General features: G+C 32.5%; 1 long non-coding RNA gene across 2 annotated transcripts in view; it reads right to left on the bottom strand.

The window, feature by feature from the left end:
- The window catches only part of LOC144306002 (uncharacterized), a 183372-nt gene that overhangs the window by 16055 nt on the left and 155077 nt on the right, over positions 1–12240 (bottom strand). The window lies entirely within an intron of this gene.

Genomic DNA, 12240 nt, shown 5'->3' with positions numbered 1-12240 from the left:
CCTGCTGGGCGAACATTTTAATAATTAATAATAATAGTAATAATAATAATAATGATGATGAAGGTAATGGCATTTCACTATAAATACCTAAATAATTTTCATTGGACTAAATAATTAAAATATTCATTATTAGAATGGGGTCGTGCAGGGTCCATTTATAACAGAATTATGTCAAAACAGTTAAGAGTAAGTCTTCACCCCTCCAGTAAGAGTGGCATTAACTAAGATGGAAACATGAAAGCAATAAAAAATCTAAGAAAGAAAGATTATATAAGAAAGAAAATGTGTGATGAAGAGAGAAATAAGAGAGAAATGTGTTATGAAGAAATCCTATGCAATGATCAATGAAAAAAATAAATATATATACCAGAGAAAAATTGCAAATTATCTCACAAGAGACCTTATCCATACAATATTAGAGCAAAATTTTCTCAGTTAATATTTTCTATGGTGGCATAAGGTGTGTCATAATGAAACAACATTTATGTTCACATTTCTTTAATGGAACACCAACTTTTCTATTTTTTTTCATCATAATTCAAAGAAACATTTGGATCTGAATGAAATAGTTCTCCCAATACATAGCAGCACAGAAGAGAAGTTGACTATGAAATCGGAAGCCAGTCAATTCTGTTTAAATTCTAGTTCCACCATTTCTTTCCTTTGTATGATCTCCAGAAGTCATTTACCATCTTATACTTCAGTTTCCTCTTTTGCGAAATGGAACAATAATTCTAACTTCCTGTTGGCATTATGATGAGCAAGATATAAGGCAATATTTATGAAGGATTTAGAGCAGAGCCCAAACCATAGTTAGGGTTCTGGGTTATATAAGTTGTATTTTTAACACTGAGAGCAAGATTACATATCTACATATACTAATGTATGTGCCAAAGATACACATCAAAATTAGATCTGCTCTAATTCATAAATTGGAATGTATCTGGCTAATTTGTTCATTTGTTTGTTTGTTTTTTCCTGAAAGTAAATATCAGAAGAATTTGAATTTCAGTGCCTGAAATATCCTGATGTATATGTCTTGGAGACTCTTTCTATATTTCCATTATCACCAAAAGAGTAACGGAAAAAATTATATTATGAGATAAGCCAAAGTTACTGTAATCTTAAAGTAGCACAGAAAACACAAAAAGTCCTGCAGACGAATATATGAGACAAAAAGGAGTGAGAATTAGTCACACCCCTGCTTTGCCATGTTGGTAGGAGGCAAGGTCAAGATGACTATATCTATTTTGAATATCATATATCAATACTCTATATGCATATACATTATACACGTATCACATTGTATATATATATATGTATGATACCGAATATACCCTTAAAATATGAAACTTTTCATCACCGTTTTAAAAATTCTCTGCTACCAAACCACTTGCTTTATATTACATGCTTCCATAATCCAGATAGAAGTAGCTCTGTGCTTGTAGCCCACATTTCAAGCCCTACTGCTAACACTCCTAATTCTTGCAAAATCTTACTCTAGATCTCACTGGTATAAGGGGAATTAAATACTGCCCCTGCTTTAGAGACCAAAGTCTGGCTTTGAACTATTAGGACTACTTATGGGCTTTAAGTATGATATGATATATAGATCTCTATTAATTTTAGTTCTTTTGCACCATATTTTAAGAAATCAGAGCCAAGGGCTACATAATTCTTTTTTAGTTTTGATTTTCAGATCAGAATTTTTGACAGTGTCTCCCAGCTTTTGCCTGACACATAGCTAAAAAACGTCTGCAAACTTTAAAATTGATCTATAATGCTGAACAAGTTTTACACAATATAGAATATCTATGTTTCTGTGTCTCCTGTTGTATGGATACTAGAGCTCCATATATATGTATACTATCCTCCATATAGTGTGTGTGTGTGTGTGTGTGTGTGTATGTCTCTAACAATGTCTTTGTGTTTATTCCTCTAGCAGAGTTACTGACAAATTGTACTATGTAATACATACAAAGTTACAGTAATAATGCTGTGACCTAATCATATACACTATTGTTTACAAATTAACCCTGTAACTTGGGAGATAGGAAGGACACATGTGATAATTCCCAGTTAAGGGGTGTTTAGAAGGCTCAGATGGTTAAGGGTCTGCCTTTGGCTCAAGTCATGATCCTGGGGTCCTCAGGCTCCCTGCTCGGTGGGAAGCCTGCCTCTCCCCCTTTCTTTTCCCTCCACTGCTTGTGCTCACACTCTCTCTTGCAGACACTTTCTCTCAAATAAACAGACAAACAAACTCCCAGTTACATAGAAATAAAGCTAAATTGACATATTCACAGATTTGTAAATATCATACTTTTTATTTACAGAGTTGGAACGCAAAAGAATTCTCTCGATGTGAATTTACGTAAACATCCAATCTATATCTATCAGTCAGGGCTCAGTGTAAAGAACAAACATTCCTCTAGCTCTTAAGAAGTGAAAGAGTTTTATCTATTTAGAAATGAGAGATTATCAAAGCCCCTTGAACATGAAAGTCATCTTTACCAGGAGGACAGGGATTTTCTCTCTCTGTTTCCTCAGTTTCCAGAACATGGAATAGTGCTTGGCAAACTCACCAAAAATTTGTTAAATGAATGAATGTGTAGCTAGCTATAAGACACCTGATACTATCTGCTAACTGAAGAACCTGCTTAACGTCAACTGTGAGAGTTGCTGGATGGACATTATCTGACTTCATGCAAAAAATGTTTAAGGCGGTTACTATTAGCAACCAAAGCACAGATAATTTAAATGATTCTAAGACAACTTGGTTAGAAAATGAAGGTCTAAATGAAGCCAAAAGTCTTTCTATTTGCCAGTGTTTCTTGCTGACTCTAAATTAGCTTTTATATATATATATTTACATATCAGAGGATTTTACTTTTTAGGGTAGCTTTAGGTTTAGAGAAAAATTGAGTAGAAAGTAAAGGGAACTCCCATTATTGTCTCAGCATCCCCTCTTCTAGTTTCTCCTATTATTAACATCTTGCATTGGTGTGATACCTTTGTTAGAATTAATAAGCCAATATTTATACATTATCATTAACTAAGGCCCATAGTTGACATTAGGGCTTGCACTTTGTGTGGTACGATGTATGGATTTGGACAAATGTAGAATGCCATGTGTGGACAATTGCAGTATCATACAGAATAGTTCCACTGCCCTAAAGTTTTCCTGTGCTCCACCTATTTATCCGCCTTTCCTGTATCCCCAATTCCTAGCAACTAATTGTGTTTTTAGTGTCTCCATAGTGAAATTAATTTTTTCTAGCAATTCAGTTACTGCTCTTTATTTTATTAAATTCAGAAGTAATTGGGGGTCCCTGGGTGACTCAGTGGTTTAGTGCCTGCCTTCAGCCCAGGGTGTGATCCTAGAGTCCCAGGATCGAATCCCACATCAGGCTCCCTGCATGGAGCCTGCTTCTCCCTCTGCCTGTGTCTCTGCCTCTGTGTGTGTGTGTGTGTCTCTCATGAATAAATAAATAAAATATTAAAAAAATAAATAAATAGAATAAATTCAAAAGTAATCATTTAAGGAAATGCACTGTTACATTATACCTTGGAATGTCTAGAAAATATTAAAAGCACTTTTTTCTGTATGTGACCCAAGTTTTCACAAAGTTCATGTTGAAGATAAAAAAGATAATGTAAATACATATGAATTCTCTTAAAATATAGCACGAAAAGTCTTAGCAAGTATATCATGAATAAAAAGGTTAATTAATTCGAAGATCATTATCATTCATGATTCCTGGTAGACTGGGAGAAGGTCTTTTGGGTGATGAATATTCTACAATGGAGAATGCACAATATGGCAACTGTGTAACTGTGAAGGCTTAATGGGATCATAATTTATATACACCGTAAAGAAAGAAGGCATAAATACTGGAACAAATTGAATATTCTTATGAAGAAATAGCTAGCAAATGATCTGAACAACTTTAAGCTTATTTTTGGCCTGTATACTTTGTGCAAAACATAACTCATGAAACTAAAATTAAGGGAGAATTAGCCACCAGAGAAAGTAGTAAAATAATAAAAAAGAAATTAACCCAGCATAGTCAATATATGCTCTGTTCTCTATCAGCAAGAACATAAAATAAGTGGCATTTAAAAAGTAATTTACTTCTTTAAAAAAAATTCTGCAGTTTTACATGACAACATATTGTAGGTTATGCTGCAGTAAAGAGTGCATCATAATGTTTATAACTCTGTAGGGTAAAATATAAAAATACTTTATTTTCAGCAATCTAAAAGTGACCATATTCTATAAGTGTTATGTTTGTAAATTGACAATAATCCTTAAGTAAAACACTCCAATGTTTAAGTGTATAATAAACTTGCACCCCCATTTGCTAGTATTCACTTGTTCCTCAACTATAGCATCTAAGTTAAAAATACTTTCAATGCAAATTAAGTAAGAGTTGTTTGCTTTGTTAGACAAAATTTAAAGAAATAATACTCGGGAGATTCTATAATCTCTTCTTCAATAATAATAATAAAGTAGACAATATTATAGCAGTATGCAGTTAAAATTTAGCTATCTTTTCTCATTAAACCCTGTTCTACAAAGATTACCCCATGTAATTCTATGGCAAAATCAAAATCCATAGTATACCCCAATTGTAAATACGGTTTAAAGAAAAGTTTCCAATGAAACTATTGACAGATGTATGAATATCTGACTTACTCTTAATAGTTTCATGTAAGTAAAGTGTTATCTCCTGGGAGAAACAAGTGCCAGGATGTGAAGAATCAAACTGCTACAACCGCAGATTTCTCTATCTCCATCACACAGTATATTTTGGAACTTCTTTAGTGCTTTAGGGGCATTAACTAATAATTCCACTCAATAGCTGAAGTTCTTAACCCTTTTAACACAACTAAAAGAAAGGGCAAGCTGGCACTGTAAATCAACAGAAGGCCAGGCTAGGAGTATTTGATGTCAGTGATATGATTTAGATGACTAGACTTGGTTTTTCCAAAATGATGTCCCCAACGGGGTTACTTACTGATGGACTCTCAGGGAAAGGGCCAGGCAGTGGAGGTGGGAGAAACCCCAAAGAAAGAGTTGACTTAGTCACTAGAAATAATGCATCATTTCTCAGTAACATTTCATCATTTCATCTGCTCTATGATCACTAAAAATGGTTGGAAATTGGGAGGTATTGGGAGGTACACTCAAGAGTTTATCTAGTCATGTAAAGTTAGTTTAATGTGCCTGGGGAAAATGACCTATTTTTTTTTTTTTTACTGGATGTAACACTTAGTAATTGCTTCTGACACTGGTCAAAGAGACACTTGTGATCATCTAGGCTTTGATACTTAACAAAATATGAAGAAGTTCACAATCATTATCACTCTGTTGTAGGATCTTAGGTTGCCTTGATTTAATGGTCCCTAATCATTTCTTTGAGACTCCAAAAGATAAATAATTTATATTGGAAAAACTATTTTGGCTCTTACCCCACATTTTGTATAGTCACATCTATTCTTAATGTCTACCAAGTTTAGGAACATTTTCAGTATGTAGGAGTTTTGCCAAAGGAACCAACTTGTAGGATTCAATCTCTGTCCGTCTTCTCCTCTTATGCTTGAATGGATCAGACATAACAAGCATAACAAGAATAACATTAATTTTATTCTCTCATATTCTATTTTTCTGACATTTTTCCTGTGTCTTAGATTGTACCTAAATACGTGCTTTAATGGTTGAAAATAGTTGCTCTAAAATTGCACCACTTACATATAATTATGGTTCCATCCTTTATGACATGGTTAATCTTGGGAAAATTAACTCAATTCTCTGGGTCCCTCATGAATGAGATAAAGAAGTTCATTTCTTGTGCTGATTAAGTAAGGTTTTATATATAGATTGTTTAGAGTTGTGGGTTTTTTCTTTTAGTTTAAGTTTTTAAATTTAAATTCCAGTTATTTAACATACAGTTAGAACAGTGTTTAACATGTAGTAAGCCCTCAATAAATATTAGCTAATATTATTAATTCTATTATAATTTTAATTAATTTGATCTTATTAAGTCAGTATTTTCCATATTTCTTTTGTTGAGATTTTGATACATTTTTACAAAATAATCACATTTCATGCCTAAGTAAAACTCCAGTTTGGAAAATGAAAGAACTAGTTTCTAGTTTTGCTTCTAACCCACTACTTTACCATGAAGAGATCATTTTAACTTCTCTAGTTTATTATTCTGCAAATATGTAAAGATAAACTATGTTTTTCATAAGTCCTTTTAAGTCTAAAATTCTACCAGTCAAAGGCATTTATTTGGGTTATAACTGACCAGAGGTTTGAATATCTCCAACTAAATTTCTTACTCTGAAATAATCTACATGTCAACTATTTCAGTTGCATTACAATATGTTGTCTTACTGACTTTTAAAGTCATTTCAATGTTTGAATATAATACGGGTGAAACTTTTTAAACATCAGAGATTCTGTATATTGTCTTGGGTACTAGTCTACATATAGATATATTCAAGACAATATCCTGGGTTAATACAACCTCCTCAAAAAATCTTTGGCATTCAACATCTAAATTGCTAAAAATACAATTCATTAGTGACATAATTTTTCTGGGGATATTTTTTATTTTGGAGAGATTATAAAGCATAACTGGTAAATAATGCAGGTAACCAAGCACATAAAATTGTCTAAACATAATATGTTCTGACAAATAGGTAATACTCTGTGCGTATGTGTGTGTAGTTTACATATGACTCTAAGAGCAATTTCTGAAGGTTTTTCAGGAACAAAAAAGGGGGGGAGGTATGATTAATTACAGTGACAATGAATTTAACCTGTGAAAGTTTGCAATGTTAAAAAGCAAGAAAGAAATCAACTCTCTGAATGAGAGAATGAATCTCATCCCTTGTTTTTATCTGTATTGTGAAGCATAGTATGAACTCAATAAATGAGTGAAAGTATGATAACAGATTTGTTTTACATTGATGATTTTATGAACCTATTTCCACATGAAAGAAAAATAATAATATCTACTTAATACATGTGATTGATTTATTGAATCAGTTATATCTTATGGTATGTATTATTTATCTCTATCTGATTATTTCATACTTATAGTAAAAAACTTTTGGGGTGAGAAATTCCTTCATGGGTCTCTCAAGCTCCTACATATTTTACTTGACAAGTCTTTTAGCTGGCATACTTCTTAGTATGGAAGTAAATAATTTCCATCAAGTAATCTTGAAGAATAAGATAATCTTTGCCTCTGGAACAAAGAACAAGTTTGCTTCCTAAATGGTGGATTCATAACTCTTGATGTTTCTCACCTGCAATACAAACCCTACCTTCCTTTGGGCCCATACTGCTTCAACCCTGGGCAACTTTCAGGTGACCAAATCAATGCAAACGTAGATTTACCTGTTTACTTGCAGTGCTCTGAATATTAATCTTTTGTCTCTGAATCAGAGCCTTTTTCTCCTGACATCATCTATAAAATATTAATAGGTTAATGTAATGGCTTGTAAGTAGGCTTAATTCAACATGTGATGTTTTTGAGGACTTTTTTCCTGTAAAACTTTGAAGTGATATTTTACTATCTAATGCTGTTATCTATGATACAATGTTTAATTAAATTTATGGATCTTATTAAATTTATTTTAAAAACATAATAAATAATAAAAGTATAGGATTATAACAATTATTATACAGCTTTAGAGTAAAATATGCTTTATTAATTCTAAATTGGTATCTGCCGTTTTATGATGGATTTTAGGAGACTAAAGAGTGAAGGTTAAAAGTACATTTTGTGATAAGGACATTCTCCACATGATGTCTAATGATAAAGATGTAAATATTTGTACTTTTAGCCTCAGGCTCTGTCTTTATGACTGTGAATTATCTAGTCCATTTAATAAAATAAATTAATTAATCTGTCTCATATCTTGTTTTATTAGCCCTACAATGAAAGTTTTAAAACCATGTCAAGATTAATAAAACTCTTTTAGAGATAAGAGTATAAGAAATATCAAGACATAAAAAACAAAATTAAATATATCTGCAATAGGAAAATTTGCAATTTTCAGAATAGTTTAAAACATTCACCCCACCATCCAGATGTTTTGCTTCCCAAATTTCAAAAATATGCTGTTTCAAGGCTACAATTCTTGAAATTTAAGAGAAACATTCTATTGAAAGGACCCAGAGATTGACCTCATTTGTATCTGAAGCCTATTGTTATTGGGTGGTGAGAGATGGGTCCAGCTACCACAATAGATTCTGACAGGTTGAAAAGATGTTCTCTAAATAACTGTGTCTATATAGTGGCTTGTTTCTTTTTCTCCAAGCAAGGAAAGGATAATCTAGATAGCAATTACATACTATATAAATCTTTTTCTTACAAATACAATTGATATCGATTTGTTTGGAGGAAACATTTTAATTCCATTTTGAGCAACACACAATCTCCTTCCAATATCATGTTATATCATCATGTTCTTTTATATTCCAATTATTCTGCTTCTCAGAGTATTCTATTAAAATCCTTTCTGATCATGAAAATATGCATTGGTAATGTTGTAAACGCTATTTAGAGACTCATCAATCATGGTATTGAATAATAATAGGTTTATCATATTCCCCTGTGAAGTGCCATTTTCAAGCATAAATTCATTAAAAATATTAGCTTAAATTTCATTTTACAGAAGAATGTCAAATCATTTGTTAATTAAGGACCACTTAAAATAAACTAAATAAGCACAAAGTGCCTCAGGCTGATGAAGGTACATAAACATGATGACATGAAAAGAAAGAGCTAAAAGCATTTATCTATGACAGGAATTTGAAGCTACCTGGAGAGTGCACTTCTATTAACTTAAGAAACAAATCATCAGTAATGATGTTAGGCTGCATAAAAAACACTTCAGGTTGTCCCTAAAAAAGGCTGTTTTTCTTTAATTAAGATGTCTACAGTTTACAATATTGTGATATTGACTAATACATTTGCCTCTTCTCCAAACTCTATTTATCCAATTCTGCATTCATAGTCTTTTAATTACTCTAAATTAGAAGTAATATGTACAAAGGGAAATAGTTTCCAGTGTTGGAAAAATATATACAACTTAAAATGTTCTTTATTATGAGGATTTTTTTTATTTGTTTTGACTTCACAGCATATATCCACTTTCCCTCTAGCATGAATATCTAACATTTCCTTAGTCCTACATGTTCAGTTGTGTGATTCAGATAAGACTTATTATATACCCAACTCCAGGCACGATGTGGCTGTCACTGCTGGCTATGAACATATTACTCTACTTTGTTACTCCCATCAGAGTAATATTTGAGGGGTATGTTATAGGAATTAAAGTTTATAGAGTCATCACAAACCAATTACATTCCCAGTAGTTTTTTCTTTTTTCTCCATTTATTCATGTATGTATGTATGTATGTATGTAAGTAAATTAGTTTTATGGCCAAGGTGGGGCTTGAACTCATGATCCTAAGATCAAGAGTCATATACTCTACTGACTGAGCCTCCCAAGCACCCCTCCTTTTTTTTAATAGATTTCAACAAGTGATTATGTTCTGAGGAAAAGCAAATAAATAAGAGAGACAACATAAAGATAGACAACTCATACTCCTGGAGTTCAAGACCTAAAATAAAGCCAGGGTTGTCAACATGGTATAGTATTGATGAATGTATAGCCATGGACTGTACATTGCAAACCTTTATAAAGTATCACATATATGATCAATTTATTTGATATAAATATGCCAAGAAACCCAATGGAATAAATACATTGTGGTCAGCTAATAGTAATGGAACAATTGAGTATCATGTATAATCAAATGAGCCTCAAACTTATACATTGTGCTACATAAAAAGAATTACTAAAAGTGGATCATCAACCAAAATGCAAAACTTCAAATATAAACATTCTACAAGAAAACAATGAAGAGATTCACTGTGACTTTGAGTTAGACAAATATTTTTTTATTAGGACACAAAAGTGTAATACACCAAAATATTTATAAATTGAACTTCATCAAAATAAACACTTTTACCTTTCCAAAGTCACTATAAAGAAATCAAAAAGTCACAAAAAAAAAAAACTATTTTCAAATACTTGTCAGGTAAAGTATTTATATGCAGAATATGTAAAAACTCGAAGCTTGATACTAATATTTTGATTTTTGTCATGGCTAGTTCATATTGGACTGTTCATTTCAGCACTTCTGTGATGTCAAGCTAACATAGGACTAAATGTCAAGTGGTAGAGGAGATGAAGCCACCCACAAATTTGAGCAAACTTCAAAGGTTGTTGGAATCAGGGAAAAGTCTATTGAAGGGAGGTCTTTGGTTCCTAACAATTCTAAAGATCTTATGGAAAAATTCAAAGTGTACAGATGCCCATTAGGCAGGAGAAACAGGCAGGACCGAGGAAGTGGGCTTTGGGAGCAGATGGTCTGCAGCACGGACAACTGGGCTGGAGACCCCTTTCCCATCCATCCATGGGATGAGGCTGCTCTCCTCAGACAAGGATACAATATTTACAAATGGCAGATGCTTTTTAAAGATACTTGATCAAAGAATATATATAAATGGGGAATAAACAAATCAAAAATGCTCATCATTATTCGTAACTAGAGAAATTAAAACTACAATGAGATACCATGACACACATTATAGAATAACTGGAAAAAAATAAGAGGCAATTTGAAAATATCAGTTAAGGAACAACATAAACTCTCATAGTTGATACTGGGAATTTTATAGTAACTTTAGAAAAACAGTTTGGTAGTTTCTTAAAAATGTAAACATTCCCTAAATGTATGACTCAGAAGTCTCAAATATCTTAGATATTTGACCAAAATAATGAAATATATGTCCTCAAAAACATCAGTCCATGAATAGAAACTTTATTCATAATCTTCAAGGCTGAAACAACCTGTATGTCCTACAGTAAATATATAGAGAAACTGTAGGTCATCCATATTAGGGGATACTAGTTAGCAATATAAATAGGTGTACTACTGACACACAATCAAGTGGTTAACAACCAAATGCATTATGATGTGTAAGAGAAGCAGGATCAAAAGGATTATGCTCTACTGTTCTATTTATATACACTTGGAACAGGTAAAACCATAGGGACAGAAAACAGATCACTAATTGCAAGAGAACATAATGGGAGAAGGTTTGAATGCAAAGGGCACAAGGGAAATTTTTTCATTTATGGAAATAATCTAAGCAATGATTGTGGTTGCAATATGACTTTTTTGTTGTTAGAATGCAGTGAACTACACACTAAAAATTTGACATTTACTCTATTTTAATTTGAACACAATAAACCTGACTTCTGAAAAAGGGCATGCTCTGGACTACAGAATGAATAGGAGACCATTGTCCCAGAAGATATCTGAGTTTAGTGCAAAGGCACATGTCTATAAACACACTATTGAGCTTAAAATGTGGTAAATGCCACAATAAAAATATAAGAGCTATTTAGAAGAGGGAGCAATTAAATTTGCTTGGAGAAACAAGGTGAAAATCTTTAAGACAGGAAAAGGGACTTAGAAATTTTTCCAAGAGGAAGAAATAAAAAAAGTAGCATTGGAAGAGGGAATAGGATTTACAAAAAACAGCAAACCCTAGAAGATAGGTTTAAATAATATTGAAAAGTTCAGAGCAAATTGTGCACAATCAGAAGTGGCAGTAGAGATGGTCGACAACAGGTATTTGGTAATAAAATTTCAAAAAGCATTTTTGATTCTAACCTTATCTTGTACCTGCTTACTGTTGCCCACTATCCTCCACAGAAAATGTCCTTCCATAAGTTCACAGAAACTGTTTTTTAACATATTTTTTACGTGCTGCTCCTATATCTGCAGCACTGTGTCCTCTAAACGGTGCAAAGCTAGATCCTTCTCATTTCCTATTTCAGCCAAAATATCACTTCCTCAGAGAAATTCCTTTTTATAGAGGTGAGATCACATGGCTCTGTTTATTCTGTGTTTTAGTAACTCATTTGGCTCCTTTCATAATATTTGCCAAATTGGGTAATATCTCATCTGATTGCTTACACTTTTTGTTTTTTTTTCCCTCACTAGAATGTACATTAAAACATGAAGTATGATGGTTTTGTTCATTGCTTTAGCCCTAGTGCCTTGAAAATAAAGCAGTTAAAGTTCAATCAATATTTAAAAAGAAGGAAGGAAAGAAGGAAAGAGAGGAGAGAATGAAGCGG

The sequence above is a fragment of the Canis aureus genome, chromosome 36, assembly GCF_053574225.1.
Source record: "Canis aureus isolate CA01 chromosome 36, VMU_Caureus_v.1.0, whole genome shotgun sequence".
NCBI classification, from domain to species: Eukaryota; Metazoa; Chordata; class Mammalia; order Carnivora; family Canidae; genus Canis; species Canis aureus.
This window is presented reverse-complemented; position numbering and strand designations above follow the sequence as displayed.